The sequence below is a fragment of the Vulpes vulpes genome, chromosome 3 (assembly GCF_048418805.1).
Source record: "Vulpes vulpes isolate BD-2025 chromosome 3, VulVul3, whole genome shotgun sequence".
NCBI classification, from domain to species: domain Eukaryota; kingdom Metazoa; phylum Chordata; class Mammalia; order Carnivora; family Canidae; genus Vulpes; species Vulpes vulpes.
In genome coordinates, this window is record NC_132782.1 from 96,655,103 (window position 1) to 96,675,382 (window position 20,280).

The following is a 20,280-nucleotide window of genomic DNA, read 5'->3' on the forward strand; positions in this document are numbered from 1 at the left end:
TAAACCACATGAGGGAAAGCACCTTTGCTTGTGTTGTTCACTGGTGTTAACAGTGCCTGGTATGTAGTAGACATTCGATAAATATTTGTTGAATGAAGGAATGAGTGACTTCCTGATAAAACTGAATTTGGGCCACCTGTTCCTTTATTCACTCAATTATTTAATATTCATTAAGAGCCTCCTAAGCACTGGGAATAGAGCCGTAAGTAGCCAGGCATGTTCTCTGACCCTGCAGTCCAGAGGAAGAAAAGACTTCAGATGTTCATTACAGGGATGATTAGTGTACTATTTTAACATCCTCTCCTGTTATCCTGCGGCTTCCTTCCAGGCAGCTGTGGGCACCATCCCAGCATGCTGATCATTATTTTCACTGGTTGTGACTATGTCAGATGCAACAGTGGCCAGCGGGGACTATTCTCAAGAAGCCTTTTAGAAGAGGCACAGGACAGTACCACATTGCATGAGACCTGATCAGGCCTCAGGGGCTTCTGGGAAGGCTTCCTGGAGGAAGAGGCAATCAGAATGAAATAAGCATATATGTATAAGCATATATAAGCATATATTGCGTGCACCGCATCAGATATTTGGCAGGTGATTACATCAATCACCACTACACTTCTGAGCACTTCTGAGCACTTCCCAATGTGCCAGTCAAGTAGTGGTTTTATTTTTCATTTGTTATTTTTCATTACTTTGCATAAGAATCTGCAAGAAGGTAGGTACCATTTAAGAACCCTATCTTATAGAAAAGTGAGGCTCATGAGGGGTCAGAAGCCTGTCACACAGCAAATTCAGTTAGAGACAGGGACAGGATTTGAACTCTGGTCCAACTGATTCTAAGTCTCTGCCTTTAAACACTCTACTTGCCAGAGCTCCAGAAAAAGTCTTCAAGGGGTTTAGGTGGTCAAACCAATAAAATGTTCATACCTGACTCAGCTGGAGAACCACAGAATGTAACAGAGCCCTAAGGCCAGAGAGAAGGATGCCTAGGAGGCTCTTCGAGGCAGGAGAGCAGCTTGGCACACTCCTTGCAGGTCTTGTCCTAATGGTAAGAGTCTGACTGCATGGAAGCTTCCAGGCTGACCCCACTGGCTCACATAGAGACCCTATCTCCTGCCCGCACCATCTCCTTTCTCATCACAGCCACGGTGGCCATGGGCAATTCAGACCCAGGAATTTAGAGCACTTAGCAAGAAAGTTCCTGGAGCACACTTCCACTATCATAGGACAGTTCTCAACTTCTCCCCTCCAGCCTCACCACAGAAATAAGGGCTGCCAACCTGAGTGAATCCTACCTGCCAGGCATTTGCTTGGTCCCCAGGCAGATCAACCAGCCCATGCTGGGCTGTGTGTTGTCAGTGCATTTCCCACCTCCCCTGTTCTCTCTCAAGGGCTGTTTACCCTCCCCCAACCCTCACCAAGGCAGAAACTATGACCCTAGGAAGCCAGTGCTCTAAGATGCAGAGTCAGGTAGAGACAGGGGTGTTCTGCTCCCAGGTTCCAGAAAAGGCTGAGGATAGGGCAAGTGCAGGGAGGAGGCAGGGACACATGGGTAGAGGGGCTGAAGATGGAAAGAAGAGTCTTCAGCTAAGGAGACCCCGGAGTACAGTAGGAGGGGCTCAGTGCTGAGCCGGCTTCGAGCATGGACAGTCCCACTGTGACCCATCACCACTGGTGGTCACGGCATCATCCAAATAACAATCCTACTTGTAAACATCCCCTTCCCCAAAGCCCAAGACACAGGGGAGGGGCCCCCAGACATCCTGAATGTCAATGCAGTCATGATAGGACATCTTAGCCCCCTGCCTGGAGGAGGAGCAGGACAGATGGCTGGGAATTCCCCATGCACCAGGGGCAGGTGGGCATCCTACAACTGTTCCCATTATCTCCACTTTACAGATAAACAAACTGAGGCCCAAAGAGATTACCCTGCTGGAGCTAACAACTGCTCCAAAAATGCAGCTCTGACCATGCTACTCAAATGCACACAATCCTTCAGGGACTCCAACAAGCCAGACAATTCCATGACTACATCCTCTTCTTCTTTTCGTCTGAATATTCTAACCCCACAGTCTGCAATGTCCTTCTACAGTCTTTCACTGCCCAGAAAATCAAGGATTTACCTCCTTCTCTAACCCTCAGTGATGCACTTAGACCAAATGGATCTCTTTCTGCTCTGGGCACCAGGACTGCTTTGTATCTCTGTCAGTTGCTTTAACACAAGCTTCCCAAACTTCAATCAGTCATTCGTAGGCCTTTTTTTACATCTTTTCCTATCACCTAAACTGGTATTCGCTCAGTATTTTAAAAATCTAGTCACATTTTTACTGAACTAAATTTATCTGAAAAAGGAAACTTTGTATCACCACTATTAATGGCAAGCCAGTATCACTAGCCATAAATGGAAGATAAGCATAAAAATAAATAAAAGCAAGGCAGTGCTAGGAAATTCTAGCCAGCTATTGCTAGCTGCTGACAGTTCCAAGCCAGCCTCTGTGTGTTCTTCTTGTTAAAGGAAAAAATGGTGTTAGCAAATGTTAGAGAACTATGCACGGCATATTGTCATCACGAGATTTTCTTGTTCAAGTAATTAGAAACACTGAAAGAAAACATAAAGAGAGAATAACCTTATCATGATGTGATTTAATTTTATTTAGTACCACATCTATGTACCACCTAAAAACAATCTCAACCACTAAACTAAAATCACGTGGTAAATAAATCATCAATTCTATGTCTTCACACCCTTTTTAAGTCAATCAACAGCGATGTGTAAAGATTCTGGTGCTTTGCCCTGTCCTAACCAACATGGGTAGAAGGAAGAATAAATCCATACCAGATAGCATCTCTCAACATCTTGTGAGTGGTATGCAAATGAGCCAAAGTCAGGAAATTTCTCCGTATTGGTTGGAAGAGAGTGGAAAGGACACGAATGGAACACTAGTGACAATTTAGATATAGAACTGAGTCAAATTCTAGAGCACAAGTCAGCATACTTTTCCTGTGAAGAGAAATATTGTAGGCTTTGCAGGGCAGTCTCTGTATCAACTACTCAACTCTACCATTGTAGTGGGAAAGCAGCCAGAGACAATACACACATAAATTGGTACAGCTATGTATCAAAAAATTTCTTTGTAGGGGCGCCTGGGTGGCTCAGTCGGTTGTGTGCCTCTTGATTTCGGCCCAGATCATGATTTTAGCGTCATGAGATAAAGTCCCACATCAGGCTCTGTGCTGGGCATGATGCCTGCTTAAGATTCTTTCTCTTTCTGCCCCTCCCTATTTGCTCACTCACTCTCTCTCAAAATTTTTTTTTGTATAAAACTAGGTGATGGCTAAATGTCTACTGAGAGACGAATGGATGAATGGATAAAGAAAATTGTGTGCGTATGTGTGTACACAGTGGAATATCACTCAGCCATAAAAAAGAATGAGATCTTGCCATGTGTGACAACATAGATGAACCTAGAGAGTATTGTTCTAAGCGAAATAAGTAAGACAAAGACAAATGCCATATGATTTCACTTATATAATGAATCTAAAAACCAAAACAAAGCAGAAATACCCACAAATACAGAGAACAAATTGATGGGGAAGAGACTTCGGGATGGGTGAAACAGGTGAAGGGGATTGAGAGATACAAACTTCCAGTCACAAAATAAGTAAGTCATAGGGATGAAAAGTACAACATAGGGGATGTAGTCAACAATACTGTAATAACGTCATGTGGTGATGGATGGTAACATTGTGGTGAGCGGAGCATAATGCATACAATTGTCAAATCACTATGTTGTACACCGAAACTTTGTGCCATCTATACTTCAATATGAATGAACGAACGAATGAATGAATGAATGGTGATGGGCTGGGCACCCGTTGTTTGCTAGAACATGCGTTTCAAGGAAGATCAGGAAAAATAAAAGTTCCTATATAATCACAGTGGCAGCAATTTAATTTGGAAGTGAATCCAAGCATGCTTTTCGGTTCTTCCAATTCTTTATTAGAACCTTCTGATTGGGCAGAGGACACACCTGGCCACAGCTGATTGGACCAGAGTAGCTGCTGACCTAAGCTGAGCCAATCAGATTCTCCCTCCAAAGAATTTGCAATAGGATATGGGCCATGTCAGCCCTGCTTCCTGAAGAGAGAAACACACAGATCTGCCTAGAGTGTGCTTTTCTACCACATGCAGGCAAAGAAGAAACTGATGTTGGGGGAAAAGAGTTCCTTTCCGGTTCCTGGTCCCAATTTCTCATGAGGCTTGGCTGTTTCCCATTGAAAATCTCCATATCCCTCCAATGAAGACATCATTTTTATTGATATTAGTTGAAGCAGATTTCTGTAACTTAGGGATCCTGTAAGACAAAATTATCATTGGGGTGGCTCAAATTCTTAATAAAAATTAAAATGTGGGGGCACCTGGGTGGCTTGGGTCATGATCCCAGGCTTCTGGGATCTACCCCCACATGGTGATCTCTGCTTAGCAGGAAGCTTGCTTCTCCCTCTCCCTCTGCCTGCTGCTCTGCCTACTTGTGCGTGTGCTCTCTCTCTGTCAAATAATTAAATCTTTAAAATTTTTAAAAAAATAAAATTAAAATGTCAGGTAGCCAAATAGCAGCAGGTCAGTACACAACCGAAAACAAGGCAGGTTCCGTTCTCAATAAGGATGGTGCCTCTTGCTCCTACTAGATCCCTTAAGAGTACTTGTTTATGATAGAGCTCCCAAACACCAGAAGCTTTGCACTGTGGCCTGGTATTTTAATAAGTGTCCTCCTTGTGATTCTAGTCGCTAAATTTGTTGATCTGTGGAACACCGAGGTACAATCAAAATCCATTCATTTAATATGGTGTTTAGGAGGTATCCATAGGTAAATTGGACTCTTTCTGTCTTGATTTTCCTAACACCTTCTCAGCAGTCATTAATGGGGGTAAAAATGAAACTTCTCTTTGTTTCATAATATCCTCATCAAGCTTTCCTTTTCAATAAGAGCCTCTCTGGCCCCTCTTGGAGGCCTTTTTGATAGCTTTTTCCCTCATGGCATGTGGTGCTTATAAAGATTTGATACTCCTCAGTCAAGAGGCAGAGTCTATGCCCTCTCACCTTGAACCTGGGCAGGTCTTTGCAACTGCCTCAATGAACAGATTATAGTAGAAGTGGTCCCCCGTGTCTCTGAGGTTGTAGCTTCTCGGTTTCTCTTGGGACACCTGCCTTTGGAGCCCTGGCTCCACCATGCTGGTGAGGCCAAGGAATGGGACCACGTGGAATAGCCCTGGGACTACATGCCAACCAGCCACAGGTGCTCCAGCCTCAGCTATCCCAGCTCCAGCCACTGCAAGAGAGACCCCAAACCACAGCCAACCATCCAGCATTTCCAATTCCCAATCCCTTGCCCACAGAAACCATGAGAGATAATATACAGTTGGTGACGTTATCAACTTCTGAGTTTGGGGGATGATTTCTCATGCAACAATAGATGACTGAAGATATTCATCCAAGTGCATTAACACAACCAGTGTTGCCAGTGTGGCCCCTGTTACCTCGGCTTGTTTAATAATCCTGGGGTTTGGTTGTGCATGCTCTTTCTCAATCAATTTTTTTTTTTGAAGGCTTCAATTAAGAGAAGCAACAGAGATGGAACTCATTCTGTCTTCCAAATGTGTCATCTTTCCCAGTCTTATACAGGACTTGGAAGGCTGGCCAATTCATCCATTCATTCAGTAAACATTACATGTCTAGGATGTGCCAGGCACGGAGATGGGCACTTGGGATGCAGAGTGACAAGCTCACAAAGCTTGCCCCTCTGCACAAGTAATTACCAAATTCAGTTATGATTAGACACCAGCAAGAGAAGTGCACGGTGCTCCGTGAGTGTTTAAGTGGAGGACCTAACTGATCTTGTGGGTCACTGAAAGATGCTCTGGGGAAGTGATGGCTAAGCACAGACCTCAAAGATCAACACTACTAGCCCGACATATTCCAGGAGGCATATTCCAGGCAGAGGGAAGAGAACTATGTTCCTTTAGGATTAAACTATCTGAATCCACAAACCTTGGCCTAGAATTACTGCAGGAAGTGAGCACTTGAGCTCTAGAACTCAGATTCTGGATTCCAATCCCCAACTGTCTGAGACAACAGCAAACAATTGTCTCTAGCAGAATCAGAGAGATCCAGCAAACAGAGCTGCACTGGTACCATCTGAGGAGACCAGCTAAACAAGAGGTGGTGATCAGAGGGGATGGCATAGGGTTTGTGCCAGAAGAATAAAGGTGATGCTGGAGGGAGGGCCAGCCCAGGAGTGGGTGGGTCGTTTGTGGCTGGTAATGATAATCATTCCTTCTTCTTACTTACACTGCTCAGGATCCCATTTAATTTTCACATGAATGTGTAGTGGGTACTTCTACTATCCACACATCACAGACAAGGGCTTAGGAAGCGTGGTGACTTGTCCAAAGTCACTCTACCAGGAGGTGAAACTTCCTATGTCACCCATTTCCAAAACCCACACTCTTCACCATATTCTATCTGATTCTCTGAACCTCAAGTACCCAGTACTCTGCTATGGTAATTTTTTTTTTTTTTTAAAGGAGAGAGAGGGAGGGATGGAAAGAATCTTAAGCATGCTCCACCATCAGTACAGACCCCAACATAAGGCTCTATCTCATAACCTTGATATCATGACCTGAGCCGAAATCAAGAGTCGGACACTTAACTGACTGAGCCATTCAGGGGCCCCTGCTATCGGAAGTTATTTAAATTATTTATTAAATTACTACTGCCAGAGTGTTTCAAATTTGGCTCCAGATCCCAGCCCTGCTCTTCTCTTTCCTACCCACCCCACCTGCTGAGGCTTGGGACCTTACAGGCTAGCCTGTGGGCACAGACAGAAGGGTTATTTCCTTTTTCCATTTCTTATACAACCACTAACAAACTATTCATTTACTCTGCAAGAGGGGCTTGGTGTGAGTTGGTGCCACAGCCCTGATTCCAGTTCATCCATGCACTATCTTTTTCGGGGATTCTGTGCCAGGCACAATGTTAAGCATGTGCCTGCAAACAGGACAGGCATGGCCCCACTTCTGAGCATGAAGCAGTTTCTGGCAATAGTAATTTAATAAATAATTTAAATAGTTTGCCATAGCAGGGGCGCCTGGGTGGTTCAGTCAGTTAAGTGTCCAACTCTTGATTTCGTCTCAGGTCATGATCTCAGGGTTGGGTGACCAGTAAAGTTCCGCCATGTTCTAAAATGTTCCTTTAAGTGCAAACGAGCGTTTGCTTTTCATTAATTGTCTCATGAAGTTTCTGGAATTTCCACTTCAGTTAATACCAACAGAGAGGGCGTGGGCTGTTTGTTCAGCTGTCCCTCCATCTCCAGGGTGAGGATTCCAAACAGATTGAAAGGATGTGTTGAAGTGACGCTCTTATCAAGCTCCAAGCCACATCTGTTACCCAAGAATCTTCTGGGAGAGATGTGATAAATAACAACGCTCCAGTGGCAGCAGAGAAAATGTGGGAAAGTAGCCCAGGGACTCCTGGCTGGAAAGTTTGTTGCACTGAACTTTACCGGTGAATTCAAATGGCAGAATGTGCCTGGAGGCTGTCCCCGTGGCCATGGGACACTGTTGCATAATGGTTAGGGCACAGAGCTTATTTATTTATTTTTTCTTTAAAGATTTTATTTATTTATTTGAGGGAAAAAGTGAGAGAGAGAGAGGGGTGGGGTGAGGGTCAGAGAGAGAAGCAGATCCCCCCTGCTCGCACGACTCAATCCCAGGATCCCGGGATCATGAGCTGAGCCGAAGGCAGATGCTTAACCGACTGAGCCACCCAGGCGTCCAGGGCAAGGAGTTTAGAGTCAGAGGACCTGGAGGCTGTTGGGGTGCCACTACACACTAGTCGCCTGACCCTGAGGAATTCACTGAACTCCTCCTCCTCTGGTAACATAGGGACAACAACAACACTTAGCTTTTGGTGGAAGTGGGGGATCTTTGTGGGAGAAAGTGAGCAAAGTGTACACTTTAACTCAGCACCATGCTGGGCAAAGGACAAGCACTTAATACCTGGTGACTATCCTAGTTTCCTGGGGTTGCCGTACCAAAGAACCAGAAACCGGCAGGCTTAACACAACAGGATTTTATTTTCTCATGGTTCTGGAGGCCAGAAGTCTAAAACCAAGGTGTTGGCAGAGATGCTTCCTTCTAGAAGCTTCCTTCTAGGATATCCCGGAGAATCTGCTCCTGCCTCTATCCTAGCATCCAGTGGTTGCCAATAATTCTTGGCTTACACATGTGTCCTCCCTAACCCGCGCCCCCCTCTGCCAAATCTGTCTGTTTTCATGTGGCATTCCTTCTCATGCCCCTTTGTCTATGTCCAGATTTGCTCTCCTTTAAGGATACCAGTCACTGAATGAGGGCCCATGGTAATGGAACTCGATTACACTTGCAAAGGCCCTATATCCAAAAATGGTCACATTCACAGGGACTGCAGTTAGGACTTGAACATATATTCTGGGGGAAGACAATTCTACCCACTACAATAGTTATCATCAACTTCACCTTTTCGGAGAATGATCTGGGGCGGGGGCCTGGTTGTAATCTGTGTCCACCAGCACCAATGTCCAGTTCTTAACTGGCTAAGAGACTTGCCCTGTGGGAACTCTGGGTCTGTGTGCGGAGCGTAGGCAGAGTTAGGGACCAGAGACCCTGCTCCCCACTCCCCCAGCCTCAATGGACACCTGCCAAAAGTCCAAAGCCAAACTGAGCCTCGCAGTTACATCCCTCACTCAATGCATCAACAAGGTTTGTCAACTCTTCATTCAAAATGTATGCCCTATCCAACCTCCTTCCTGATCGAAGCCACCATGATTCTGAGCCTGGTCTCTTGCAATTGTCTTTTAATTATTCCTTGCCTCCCCACTACGTGTACCCAATCAACAAGTGTACTCTTCTCCACATTCCCCAACAAAGCTTTAAAACTCAAGTGAGGGCATTCCGGGTGGCTCAGTGGTTTGGCGTCACCTTCGGCCCTGGGGTGTGATCCTGAAAACCCGGGATCGAATCCTACATCAGGCTCCCTGCATGGAGCCTGCTTCTCTCTCTGCCTGTGTCTCTGCCTCTCTCTCTCTCTCTCTCTCTCTCTCTCTCTCTCTCTCTGCTGTCATGAATAAATAAATAAAAGCTTAGAAAAAAAACCTCAAGTGAGTCCATGTTCACTCCACCTTTCTAGAATCTTCCTCTCTTCCCACCGCACTTAGGACTCTTCCCCCAGATATGCCCAAGTTTGCTCCCTCATCTCCTTGCAGAGGTCCTCCCTGACCACCTCCTCTAAATTACAGCCCTGTTTGTCACCCCCCATCTCCTTCTTCTACTTTGTTTTGCTTTCATGGCCCTCACCACACCTGACATTATAAGCAACATCTCTTTACCTTTCTCCCTCCCGAGATGTCAGTTCTATGTGAGCAGCTCTTTTGTTTGACTTCTTCACTGCTGTATTCCCAACATCTAGCACATAGTAGACACTCAAGGAATATTTGTTGGATAAACGAGTGAAAAAGCCTGTGTGGGGGGAAAGGAGCTTTAAAAAAAGCCCTGGATCTGGGTCACTAGATATCTCCAGTGACTTAGGTCTCAGCATTGTTTAGTTTGTATATGGCTATTTCCAACCCATATTTCACAAAGACCTTGAGGTAGCACTGAGATTATATAACATAAACAAGTGGATTTTATGTTATGTAAATTATACTTCAATAAAGGTGGTTAAAAATGATTATACACCATACAGTAAGTGTGTGTGTGTGTGTGTGTGTGTGTGTGTGTGTGTGTGTGTATTCTCTCTCTCTCTCTCTCTTTCTTCCTCCCTCAGCTTCCTGGAAGCCAAAGAAACCAGAGACACATGAAACATAACAAAAGTTCATATTTACTTTAAGGAAAATCATTTTTTGAAGAGAAAAATAAGTTTCCCCCAGAACTTAGGTTTGAAAGAAATGTCTTGCATGGATCTTAAACATGTAGTGCTATAGTGAATGATGTTCTTAACAACATCCCTACCGCAAGAGGGGTAGAGGAGAAGGAGGAGGAGGAGGAGGAGGAGGAGGAGGAGAAGGAGGAGGAGAAATCAAGCATCTAGCATTGTCAGAACCTGCAAGCTCAGCTAACATGTTGGGATTGGGAAATGATTCTAACTTGAACTCATATGGTACAATGAAAAGACAAAGAGAGAGAGAGAGAGAGAGAGAGAGAGAAATTTGGGCTCTCCCAAATCCAATCTGGTAGAAGAGGATCAGTAGGGTGCTTGAGCTGAGGTCGGAGTGGGATAGGGAGAGAGAAGCAAGCTAGAGCCAAATGTGTACACTGCAGGCCCACTGCAGACCCCCGGACTCCCCTCCATGCCCACCCCATGAGGGAACGGGCTTGTGCACAAGGCTGGAGGCAGGCATTGAGTGCTGGTCTGCTTCAAGGCATGCTTCCTCCTTTATTTTAGGGCTCCATCTTTTTGTGGGTTCCTGTCTCCTGTGGGTTGCACCCAGCCCTCTAGAGGCCAGCAGAGGGTACTTTGGATCAGCCCAGCTCTAAATTTTAAGGCAGATACTATGCCTCCCTTCCCCATCCTTTGCTAGGATTCGCCTTGTGTGCTTGCACTAAGCTCCTGTTTCTGCGGGCCACACATTAGAATTCCCTGCCGAGCTTTTAGAAGCTGATGCCTGGGCCACACTCCAGACCAATTAAATCAGAATCTTTTAAATACTGGGGGCCTTCTTGTGCCAGGCCTGATCTGCCCTGGGGAGGACACGGTGGTGACTTGGCAGGCCATTGGGACGGTGGTGTAATCAGGGGCTAGAGCACTGGGCAAACGCTGTCCCTCTGCTCTTCCAAGGGTGTTCACCCACTCAGGAGTAGGATTTTGAAAGAAATCTGGGTGCATCTGAGTTACGAAATGAAGGGTAGCTTCAGCATCCTCATCTTTACAAGATGACAGGAATCCTGACAAGCTCTTAGAGGTAAGAATGAGATTGTGATACCAGCAGTCTGAAGAGCTGGAAGTTTGCATCTAATTAGAATTGTAAAATCACAGCGGTACAGGTTCAGCTCTGTAATCATGAATTCAAAGCCTGACTGTGTCATGCACTTGCTGTGTGATGGTGGGCAAATTACCCAACCTCGCTGAGTCTCAGTTCCCTTAGCCATATAAGGGGCATAATGACAGCTCCTGCCTCACAGGGCTATTGTGAGAGCAAGTGAGAGAATGCAGGTAAAACTCGGGCTCCGCACACAACAAGCCACACAGCTAAGGGGAAAGCAGAGTCAGGGAGCATAAAAGGGATGGATGTTCCAAAGCCCTCTGTGGGTACGTATGGTGGCTCACTCTCACCTTCTTCAGAAGACACAAACAGAAAGGCGAAAAGTGAGCCAAAGCAATAGACCAAGATTTCTGCAAGATCTATTTCCCAGGAGATGCTATGCGAAGTTGGGAATAAAAGCAAGGTCTCACAGTCTTAGCCCTCTTCGGCCAGAGGTTAGAGGACCTTGCCTCGGTGAGCTGCATGCTCAGTGCAGACAGGGCTTCCCTGTGGAATCAGCAGACCATCTGACACCTTCTAAAATTCCAAATGGGGGAGGGATGATATACCTAGTTACTAAGCTCTACCACACTGGGCTGTTTGGGCTGCAGACCTGCCAAAGCCCTTCCTCGGAGGGGGCCAGGAATAAAGAGTTGGCTCAAGGGACTCAACCCTTGGTAACTGTGGCCTGGAAGGGAGGGCGGATCCACCTTAACCCAGAAATCTTGTAGCATGCTGGATGTGAGGGTAAAACGTCGACAAGAGTCCATGAATCCATGGGGCCACGACGATGACTCGATGGCATAAGGCCTGCAAAAGCTTATCCAACAGAAAGAACTGAAGGCACTGTGCTCACCACAGCTGATGAGCTGCGAGCCTTTGGGGGCTTTCCCAATGTGCAACTTTCACCAGATGCGAAGATGTCCTCACATGCTCTAGGTTATCTTGAAGGCCCCGATTTTGACTCTCCAAAGCGTACTCTTATCATTCAAACTTTGGATCAAATTTCCTAAGTGCACATGTGTCTGCCCAGGCGTGTGTTTTAAGTTTTATTTTTGATGGTGGTCACCATAATCGAATATGAAGTCATGTGGTTTGGGGGAATCAAATGTCTTTGCCTCTAGCAGCAAACTGGAAGTTAACAGTCTAGAAATGATTTCTGGCAACTGGGGAGACTTGCTAATTGAAGAAGTACTTCAGGAAAAATTGAAAACTGATACAGTGGGGAAAAGATGTTAATTGGGAGTTAATAGTGTGGATCTGGGTAGGACTTGGTGGGTACAATCTTCAAACTGGCCAGACAAGAAAATATCAGAGCAGAGATGCTCAGTGTGCAGACCAACTTAGATGATACAACTTGGTTATTTCATGATTTATTATGTAAGACTTTCCGTATTTAAAATAAAATCTCTTTATATGGTTACATATGTATGATTCCAACTATATGACATTCTGGAAAAGGCAAAACCATGGAGACAGTAAAAAGATCAGTGGTTGCTAGGGGGTAGGGGGGCGGGAGGGATGAATAGGCGGATCTCAGAGGATTTTTAGGGCAGTGAAACTATTCTGTATGATACTATAATGGTGGATTCATGTCATTATACATTTGTCCAAACCCACAGAATGTACAACACCAAGGGTGAATCCTAATGTAAAGTGTGGGCTTTGGGTGATAATGACGTGTCATCCCAGGCTCTTCAACTGTAATGAAGGCACCACTCTAGTGGGAGGGGGCTGCTGATAATGGGGGAGATTAGCTGGAATTTCAGATCAGAGGTCCAGTTAACAGGTGTTGAGATTTAAACCTTTTAAAATAATGCCATGTGGCATCTCAGATTTAATCAAGTTGAACTACAGCCCACTAGCAGAGAGAGCCGAAGGAAGTGTGAAAGGAAGTTTAGAATGGAGGTCCTCTTAGCCTAGTCAGCTCAGGGCTTGCTATTGTTAAGCAAATGTCACTACGCCGCCACCGAGGAAGGAGTGACTCACAGCCACTGCTGGGGAGGGAGAGGAGTGGGGTATAAGAAACTGAAGCCTGAAATGCCTAGCTCCTGTATTTTCAATGAAGATGTTTAGTTGGATTTAATTTTTAAAAATTTCTTTTAATTGTTTGATTGGGTTGTAATAAGAAATGCAAAAATTTCCAAACCCTGGGCTGTATTGCTTCTAATTACTGATATCATAGAATCGGTAATGATAATTGATAGGTATCAACTCTAGTTATTGTAGGGTTCTTTTGAGCCAAAAATCAATGCTCGTGACATATACGCTCAGTCAATTGTCTTTGAATCATATGTTATATTTGACAAAGCTAGATGGTTAAAATAAAAGCAGATTTAATTTGACTGTTTCTTCAGAGGGTTCCTGGGGAAAACAAACCAATAATTGATGCCTTTTAGCAAAAGAAAATGCAGCAAAACCCTTAAGGCTCTGTCATTGATTTGAACAATTAGGTTGCACAAAGGAAGCCTGTTTCTCTATAATCTGATCTGCCCTGTGTGCACAAGCCTGCCGTTGCTGGTGGTGTTACAGGCTAACAGAGAACGGGGTTTCTCCAAGGCAGGAATGGAGCACTTTGAGTACAGGTTGCCTTGTGGCTTAATGGTTATGCATTCAGGAGCCAGACTCCTTGGGTTTGAGCCTGCATCCACTGCCTGCATGAATCTGCAAGTTCCTTGTCTGTGTCACCTCTACTTTCTCACCTGTAAAATGGATCTAACAACAGTATCCACCATGGAAGATCATTGTGAAGTTTCAATGAGCAAGGCATTTAGAGAAATTCTCCATGTACAAACTATATTATCAATCTCTGCAGTGGTTTTGATGAGGTCAGTACATAATGTGGAATTGGACAGGTTGTGGGGGGATGGAAACAAACTACACTTAATCCTACTAACTACCCATATTCATGTATCTACAATTTTTACCATGGGTGTTGCATAATTATAACCTACAGGTTTCTGCTATTATGTTTGCTGCAGAAAAAATTATGGGTTATGCTGTTAGAAACTAGGGATTCATCTTAACAGGACTGTGAATTTCTGAAAGAGCGCATAAAGATGCGGTCTAGATGGATATGGGCGGATGGCAGGAACCGTGACAGCACGGTAATTGGACCAGTGGCCATGAATTATTACCTGAGACAGAGTTTCCATGTTAATAGGCTCTAGCTGGTCTTTCAACAGCAGGGGTTGATTTAACTTTGTATTATTTTTCCCAAAGAGTCAGGCAACATGTTCAAGAGTATGCAGACTTAAAAGAAACTCCCACTATGGCCTGTGTAGGGAACAGGCCAGCTATTTCCTTCCTTCTCTTAGAGAAACTGCCCATACCACCTCTGCTTTCGAGAGTCTGTTCCTATTGTGCTTCCTGACAGACAGCTGGAAAAGCCACCCCTCCCGGTGGCCACAGCTAATCGAATGGATCATAGGGCTCTCTGAGCTATACTATATACTATACTATACTATACTATACTATACTATACTATACTATCAGCTTCTCTTAAATTTCTAGGAGAGTCTAGACTTGGGAACGAGGCATTGAGAATTGAGGAGTGATATAAGGCATATCCACAGAGAGAGATATTAGCAAGAAACAGGGATGGGAGACTGGGGGCTCCCAAGATGGAGGCCATGGTTTTGGGCTCCAGGAAGCTTCCTTGTTTTGGCTGCAGTCCTGCTTTTGGGTGTTGATGAGATACACAGAAACGCACCACATCTTTCTAATAAGTACCCCCTTTGCTCACTCTGCCTTTACAATCTGCTTACAGCAGGGCAGAGGCTTATAAAACTTGAATTCCAGAGACTTCATTCTCCTGACATCATTAATTTTGTTGGGGAAAATGGACCCTTCTAAAACGTCTTGTTCTGTAATGGGCTCTCTTCTGAGGAGTAAATGTAGGGACTGTAGAAGAGCAGCAAGTCATTGCACAGAGGAGAGACATGGAAAAATCAGGAAGGTAGAAGGGCCTCACCAAGATCCGGGAAGATGAGTTGGCAAAAATACCGCAGCTGCAATCAGAATTGCATATGAAAGACTGGGGGGCTGGGAGGAAGGTGCCACCATTGGGAGAGAACCAAAGAGAAGGCAGGAATCCAAGATCAGACAGCAAATGTCAAAAGGTTCTCTGGAAGAGGATTAAGGGAACAGGTAGCAAAGACTTTGAGCTGCCTGTGAACCATATGATAAAGGAGCTCACCATATGGTGCAAGAAGATAGCAAAGCAGGTTCAAGGAAAGGAAAGTGCTTTTGTCTGTAGGATTATATAACCACGTCTAATGTATGTATGCGTATGTGTGCGTGTGACTCCATACCACTAATGAGATTAAAATTAGGAGAGACTCCCACATCAGGAGCTCCAAGATTTAGGAAATGCCTTTGTTACGGGTTTGAACTAAACTGCTTTTTAATTTCCTCAGGCAATTTCTTCCTGTCTTAACTCAGGGCTGCGCTTGGTTCTAGCAGAAGATGCTGCAGTCTGGGGCTTGGAGCTCTGGATTGCTCTCTTGTGCACAAACCAAAGCTCATACTAGTTAAGCACGCTGGTGGCTTTCAGGGAGACAAGCCTGGAGGTTGCTGAGGATGTAAGGCTCGGGTGCTGGTGCTGCCAACCGGCACCCACTTTAGCAGGCACAGGAGGCACGGTGCCGGGGAGGGGTGGGGCATATTCTTTTTAGGCGCTCATGAAAGCATTTTAAGGTCTTTTAAAACCACAAGAAAAAAAAAGTGGGCTTTTAGGCTGAAGAAAATGCTTTAACATATTATATGAATATGTTTGCCCTTATGCCAATGTAGTCACATAAGATACCCTTTTCAAACGCTCTTTTTCCACAGCAGAAGGAGGGACCCACATATGTCATTAAGGAGCTCTGTAGCAGTTTTAAAATTGCTGTTTCAAAAAAGACAAGACTAGCATTTGGTGGAGATGAGTGGACCACAAGGCAGGGACAAATGCTGTTTGAGATGGAAAGATGCAACAGGAATCACAAGACCTACTTTCAAATCCTGGTCCAACCTCCTTCCCACTGTGTTGTCTTGGGGAGGCTATTCAACCTCTGTGACTTACAATTTCCCCATAAGTATGATAGGGTTAATGCCAGTAACTGCCGTGCTGGGTTGAGATGAGAATTCATATGATGTAATGCCTATAAATCCAAGGCATGGTCCCAGGCAATTCGTATGAGCTCAAATTTAGAGACGACGGGGAAGGGGTGTGTGGAATTGCAGATGGAGGAGGGGTGGAAGAGTGGGTGCAGGTTAGAAGAAATGGAGGTCAAGAGCTGAAAAAGAACCAGCTAAGGAATTTCTGCACACATTAGAGATGCCTCCCCAGGCTTGGAGGATCCCACCAGCCAAGGTCCACAGAGTAGGGGGGCAGGGCTGGAAGGGGGAGTCCATTGCATGAGCCTTCTCAGGAATCCCTGTGATGGCTCACAGGTCCCAAGAGCATCTGCACACAGATAGGTGACTGACAGGCATAGTGATGGGGGAGAGCAGGCAATCTGGAGCCCTCCATCACTGTGGGCACGCACTTTGTCCAATGGCAGAGGCTCAGAATAAAACCAAGGCATGTAAACTCTGCTTACACTCAGGGGGAAAAAGAAGAGAGGGGGGAAATGAGAAAATAAGAGGGAAAACCGTTAACTTCCTAGAATACGTCTATGATGTGGTGTGGTGAGCACTGTTGGCGCTAGGAATGCAGGTGTTAAGTATCAAGCAATCAAGATCACGGGTATCTAAACCAAACCCAATCTGTCTTAACTAGCTGTGTGACTTTAGCAAGTTATTTTAACTTTCAGTCTTTCATTTCCTCATCTGTAAAATGGGGATAACAGCAGCTACATTATAGTGTAAGTGTGAGACAATACATATAAGCTCTTACAACAGAGTCTGGTGTATAACAAGGACTCCAATGTTAGGGGGCATCATCACCATCATCACTACCACCATAGAACATATGTTCCATGAAGGCAGATACTTTTGTCTGTATTGTTCACAGCCATTTCCTCTACACCTAGAAGAGTTGCTTGGCACATAGCAGATGCTCAATAAATACTTGCTTGAATGAACAAATCCTTAATTACATCTGTTGGTGAGCAGTTTATAAAAGTGATGACTTCTCCTTGGGGTGGGGTGTGGGTTCCAATCTCAGCCCCAGTTCCTTTCCCTCGTGTCTGCCCTCTGCTGTCTATAAGCCGCCACCATACCTTGCACTCAGATCCAGAGAGGAAAGAGTAAGGAGTAAGGAGATCACTTATAAAAATTGAGAGACCAGTATTCCAGAATTTGCTGAGGGTAAAAGTCATAGTGCAAAATGATATGGTGTGGGTGGGTGGGGAGGAAGTGGAGGCTGCAAATCCCAAAAGGATAGTTTCAGTCTCTGGATATATTCAATGAGGACAGGACAGAGAAGGGAGGTCAAGACCCCAGGGAAGATTTTTAAGGATACAGGAAATGTCAAGCATACTTCTCATCAGGAGGAAATAATACAGAGGACAGGAAAGATCAGATACTTTCTGTACCTTCCAGATATGCACAGAAAAATAAAGCAAAAGACCTCATGTTCTTAAAAATAACAATAGTAATTGAAGTGCCAGATTCTTGTATAGCATAAGATCTTTAGGAACAGTTTTTCTCAAAACGTGGCATTTGTACCATTAGCAATACAAGGACAAAGGTATTTCTCTTTTAGTAAATTCTCCTAGAACATGCTAAAATAACTATATGAGTGGTAGATCAAGCCTATGAATTTATATATTCTTTTTTAGGGCAATGCTAAGAGAAGAGAAGGAAATTAGCTAAAACCATTTAAAGAAAAACATTTATGATAATAAGGAGTTATGTACATGGGGAAAAAATAAACAAATGCACGAACAAATAAATATTTGGGAAACATGGCCATGGCTATAGTCAATCCTGTTGTACAGTCTGAATTTTGAGCTACAGGAATTGACATCAGCACCGTGGACAGAGACATGTGTGTTCAAAGTCTCTAGGGGTACTTGGAAGGGGCTGCTTCCTAACCCTCAAGTAACCTTAGTGACACTCAGGCACTGATGTCACCATTATTCTAGGAAAGTAAAGCCCTTAGAGAGGAGGCTGAATGGTGTCTCACCTCTCAGGTTTTGATTTTAAACCTTCTTGGATGCATACAGAGCAGCAGACCTGGATGGGACTTTTTGAAGACATGAATGTTATACCTGGGCACCCAGTTTCTAAGGACTTTCCACTTTTTCCTTTTAATCCTATAAGCTGCTGACTTCTTCCTACTTGATTTATTCCTGGTTTATGCTGTGCTTCAGGAAAAGTAGCACTAACACCTGGCATGTTCCATGATTTGAACACAAGGAAATGTCAGCTAGAAGATGAGCTTGAAGTTTTCTGTTTATGGATCATGATCAACTGGGAGTTCTGAGGGCAAAAGTCAGGAGGTCTTTGGTGTTTCCAAGCAAATGCCATCCAGAACTGAAAAGTAGGGAGTATGGTTGATGCCATTAGCTTTTCACCAAAATTGTCCTCCCAGCTTCCCTTGCATGGAGGCATGGCCATGTGACTAAATTCTCTCTAATAGAGTGTAGGCAGAAGTGATGGGTGTCACTTTTCCGAAGCAAGACTTTTAAGAAGCAGCTTGTACCTCCTCCATACTTCTCCCCATCCACCCTCTGAATGCAGACAAAAACAAGGCAGTAGAGATTAATGGAGTCATATAAGATGGAAGGAACCGGGATCCCTGGGTGGCGCAGCGGTTTAGTGCCTGCCTTTGGCCCAGGGCGCAATCCTGGAGACCCAGGATCGAATCCCACGTCGGGCTCCCGGTTCTCCCTTTGCCTATGTCTCTGCCTCTCTCTCTCTCTCTCTCTTTCTCTCTCTCTCTGTGTGTGTGTGTGTGACTATCATAAATAAATAAAATTAAAAAAAAAAAAAGATGGAAGGAACCTGGGTCCCTTAAACCACCATATGGAGAGAGTGAGGGAGGTCAGGAACACCCATCTCAGACTACTACATGAATGAAAATTAAGCTTCCATTGTGTCAGAGCCAGTGTACATTTGGGGGGTCTCCTGGTTATGGCAGGTGATCTACCCTTACTATTAAAGGAGCTTAGGTGCCCTGGCCATCACATAGGTCAACCAAACCTGGCTCAAGGGTGGGGTCAGGAGGAGACCTTTTGAGATTTTCTTTGACTTCCCCTTTATTCCTTTATTCCCTTTATTTTGAGTTTCTTTGCGAAGCTAACTTAACTCATCCTTTAGATACGGCCCAAGAGCCACTTTCTTGTGGAAGTCTTCACTGACTTCCAGTTAGGGCCAAGCTCACCCCTACAGGCTCTCACAGGGCACAGCAACTACCACAGTCATGCATTACATCTACTAGTGTGATTTCTTGACTAATGTTTATACCCCCAGTGCATTTTTAAGTATGCATTTTTCAAAAACACATAGAATAATACACTGCTTTGTACATTTTGTTGTATGTAAATTACCTTAAAAATTACCAAAAACAAATATTGAATTCTGGTTAAATGATATGTATGTGCAAGGATTTAGGGGTAAAGTGTACGAGTGTCTGCAACTTGCTTCGAAATGCATTAAAAATGAGTTGACAGTGGGGAGCCTGGGTAGCTCAGTCAGTTAAGCATCTGACTTCAGCTCAGGCTATGATCTCATGGTCCTGGGATTGAGCCCTGTGCCTGGCTCCCACTCAGCAGGGGGTCTGCTTATCTCTCTCCCCTTCTCCCTCCCCCTCTTCATGCTCTCTCTCTCTTAAATAAATAAAATCTTTTAAAAAATGGGTTGCCAGAGAGAAGATAGATGGATAGAGTGTGATAAAGCATAAGCAGTCAAATGCTTATTATAGAATCTAAGTAGTGGGTACTATGGATGTTTGCTGTATAATTCTTTCAACTTTTCTATATTCAAAATTTCTTCTTCACAATAAAATATTGGGAGAAAAGTTCACTGAGAGTAGGGTATAGTGAGTATATTACATGAGAAGAATTATTCTATGTATATTAAATTTTATATCATTAATCATAATGCTCTATGATTTGCTTTTGTTTTAATTAATATTGTGTCATGGACATCTTTCCGTGATGATAGAAAGGCAGACAGAGATAAGAGAGACCTCATTCTACTGAATATATCATGGATATACCATTAGACATTTAACTTTCACGTTATCGATGCACATTTGAACGATTTTCAATTTTTTCTACTACCGTTTTCCATG

General features: G+C 44.3%; 1 protein-coding gene across 3 annotated transcripts in view; it reads right to left on the reverse strand.

Annotated features, from left to right (window-relative positions):
* The window catches only part of PRKCB (protein kinase C beta), a 331,008-nt gene that overhangs the window by 62,799 nt on the left and 247,929 nt on the right, over nt 1–20,280 (reverse strand). The gene's annotated exons all lie outside the window — the stretch shown is intronic.